Genomic DNA, 3802 nt, shown 5'->3' with positions numbered 1-3802 from the left:
CAGGAAGAGAGGGACAAGCAGACTCCTCCAGGGATCTTGACATGGGGTTTGATCCCAGGACCCTGATATCATGACCTGAGCTGAAGGTAGATGCTTAACCAACTGAGCCACCCAGGTTCCCTTGAATTTAAATAATTTTAACAGAGTATCAATATCTGATGACATTACTCCATAACCATAATAGAACTAAAAAAAATACAAGGAAATCATACAATAACAAAAATTACTATTTATCTCTCTCTCTTACCAAACTATGACAATTCTAGCTCTACTTTTCCATTTTATCTCCTAGATTAAAAATTATTAAAATATACAATTACTAATTTGCCATAATTCTATGACAAATATTAATCCAGAACAGAACTGCCTTTTCTTTTCCTTCTCAAAAATCATCTAGGATAAACCAAAACACTGTAAAAATCCCATGCCATCCTTTACTGAAACAACCTACAATATCACATTTATTCCAAGTTAATAAATAAAGTTTGACTTTAAGTGTGTTCCCGGTGATCTTTAGACATTATGGTTTATCAAGCTCACACACAAGAAGGCAGCTTAATAAGAAAGACTATGACTATTCCAAATATTGGTTAGGCTGTAGGTTAAATGGCAATTACAGTTTGTTGATGTGAATGTAAATTGGCACGACCAATTAGAAAATTCTTCAACTATATCTACATAAGCTAAATATATAACTGCCCCATGTCCCAAGAGTTCCATCCTACATTTATATCCCAGGGATAAGGAAACACATATTCACTAAAAGATAAAGCATGGAATGTTCATGGTTGTTTTAATCATAATAGCACCAAACTGAAAGCAAGCCAAATATTAAAAAAAAAAAAAAGAGTAAATCACTTATTTAAAATACTACACAGCAATGTGAATGAATGAATTACAATTATACTTAATATTAATTAATCTCAAAAACAGAATATTGAGCAAAGAAACAAGACATTAAAATGCATGCAGAATGAATCCCTTTATTAAAAAATGTTCATAAAGAGGGGCACCTGGGTAACTCAGTCATTAAGCATCTGTCTTTGGCTGAGGTCATGGTCCCAGGGTCCTGGGATCAAGCCCTGCACTGGGCTGCCTCCTCAGCAGAGAGCCTGCTTCTCCCTCTCTCACTCCCCCTGCTCATGTTCCCTCTCTCGTTGTGTCTCTCTGTGTCAAATAAATAAATAAAATCTTTAAAAAGAAAAAAAGTACAAAAAGAGGTTCTAATGCATCTAGAAGTTAGAATATTGGTCACACCTGAGAATATTAGCTACTTTTAGCACAAAGGAGATTTAGAGAGATGTGGTAATCCTCTGCTTCCTGATCTGAATTACATGAGTATATAAATTTGTGGAAATTCACCAAATGTGCATATACAAGATATGTCCACTCTTCTGTTACAATTTTTGTTTTGTTTTGTTTTGGGGATTGGCAGAACCATCTGAGGTTTTATTTGAGAAAAGACATTTGAATTGGCTTTTAGTTGGAGCCATGGGCAAAAGTGGGTACCCAAGGGAGTAGAATACCCCTAAATATAGGCTGAGGACTGAGGCTGAGCCTCAGGTGTGTCACCTGTTCCAGGCATTCCCCTGCATAGCATCTTTCTCCAAAAGCTCTATGGTAGCCTTAGGAGTGGGGAGGTTGGGAGGGTCCACAGTGCTTGTTCACTTGGACAGGAGGACATCAGATGACTCAAACACCAGCTTCCCACCACAGGTCTCAATCTTCTTCACAACCATGACCTTGGAAGAGCTGACATGGCTGAAGGAAAAGGATTCTCCACAAGAGATGAACTTGGACTGGAAGCTCAGGCTAAAGTTGAGACCAGAGATTGTGAGGCCCCTATAGACCAAGCTCAGCCCACCTGAGTAGCTGCTGGTTATCTTAGTATAGATACTCATGTTCTGCATCTCAGCCTCCAGCCAGCTCTTCTCACCCTCCATTAGCTTGCAGTATGTGGTGATCTCACCACCTGTGGTGGGAAGCTGGTGTTTGAGTCATTGTCTGAAGCTCTTCATACTTGATCTGGTACGTGGTCTTGGTCTCAGCCCAGGCATCGTTGGCAGTGTCTTTGACCCCCCCCCCCAATGATGCTGTCTAGGGAGTGGATGTTGTCCATAGACAAGACCATGGAAGTTTCCGAGATTTTGGACTACAGCTCATGGATCTCCTCTTCATACAGCTGCCTTAAGAAGATAATCTCATTGGCAGCCCATCCAGGTGGGACTTCAGCTCTACCTTGCTCAGGTAAGTTTTGTCCACATTCTTCCTGATGAGGACAAATTCATTCTTCATGTCTGCATGCACTTTGATTATACCCCTCATATTTATTCTTGGAGTCCTCCACCAGGCCCTGCGTTCTGCCAAGTCTAGCTCCAGCTCCAGCGTTTCCTGGCCCAGTGTGTCCAGCTGCTGCCAAAGGTTGTTGATGTAGCTCTTGAACATGTCCATGTTGCTACAGATATGTCCATGTTGCTACAGAACATGTCCAGTTGCTACATTTTCTGCTGCTGTAGATGGCTCCACTTGGTCTCTAGAATTTTGTTCTGCTGCTCCAGGTACTGCACCTTTTTGATGAAGGAAGCAAATTTGTTGAGCATCTTTATCTGCTCCTTCTCCTGGATACACACAGTCTGGATGTTGGGGTCCACCTCCAGCTTAAGGGTGTTCAGCAGGCTCTGGTTCACTGAGATAGCTGTGATGCCCTCCATGTCCCTGGCCGTACAATAGGCCCTGACCATACTCATGCTGGTGCCCAGGCCACCCCCAAGAGCTGCTACTATTGCCCATCTGGGAGAAGGCAGAGGAGCTGATTCCAGTGCCAGGTGTATTCATGTACAAGTAGCTGCTAAAGGCCCAGAGGCTGTAGGTTGATACCTTGTAGGACTTCCAGGTCACCCTGATGGACATGGTAGTGACTGGAGTGGAAGAGAGTAGGCTAAACCTAGCAGGTATGAGAAGGAACTGAGAAGCTGCTTTTGGGTAGGCTAAAATTTTTGAATTTACAGGTTTTCATAAAAATGTAAAAGGCACACCAAAACTGAACTCTCATTCTTGCATAGTAAAGATTCTATTTTTTTTTAACTACATTAAAAATAGTTACTGTATCATTCAGAGTCCCACCATGAAACAGATGGCACATTAAGAGGTTAGTTGAAATAAGTTAAGGAAGAAACATTTCTTGGAGGTATAAGCAAAGTTCAGTATGCCAGTATGCCATGATGACGCACTCAGGAGCTAGCAAGAGTAGGAAGCTCTTAAGCCTCATCGTGGAGGCGGAAGGAGTCAGCAAACAGTAGTAAAGACTGTATTTGCAGATAATGAGTACCTCAAAGGGAGCAGTCACTGCCAAAACCTTATTCTGGCAGAAGAAGGCAAGAGGAAATAATTAACTTTGATCTTTCTTTTTCTTCCCTCAATCAGCTCTCATGTTGCTCATCCAACCAGAGCCAGGGGGACAGGGATTTCAGTAAGTGCAATTTAAAGAAAGTAGATTCCCAGAGCATAGAGCACAACAGAAAAGGGCAGAGAAAGAGTCTGCAAGGGTAAATGGAGAAAAACTAGTAATTGTAGAGTCTATAAGGTACTTATAAGGGTTTGTTTCTGAGAACTGGGTATTATGGCTCCATTATAAGGAAAACATGTACTTCTCATTTTGCCACAAGTTCTTTCATTTTTTTCCATCTCCCTTTCTCTGAGACTAATTGTCATTTGAATTGTTATATTTTCATTGCTTCATTTTTGAAACACTATCTTTAGATGTTGATCACCATAAAATAGTATGATGAGTCAGGAGAGCAGA

The 3802-nt window shown here is 41.1% G+C and overlaps 1 pseudogene; it reads right to left on the bottom strand.

The window, feature by feature from the left end:
- Window positions 1-1965: 1965 nt before the first annotated feature.
- LOC132014492 (keratin, type II cytoskeletal 8-like) lies at window positions 1966-2910 on the bottom strand (annotated as a pseudogene).
- Between the last annotated feature and the right edge of the window lie 892 nt (window positions 2911-3802).

Source organism: Mustela nigripes, chromosome 3 (assembly GCF_022355385.1).
Source record: "Mustela nigripes isolate SB6536 chromosome 3, MUSNIG.SB6536, whole genome shotgun sequence".
NCBI lineage: Eukaryota > Metazoa > Chordata > Mammalia > Carnivora > Mustelidae > Mustela > Mustela nigripes.
The sequence above is the reverse complement of the archived record's forward strand: the minus strand, read 5'-3'. Positions and strand labels throughout refer to the sequence as shown.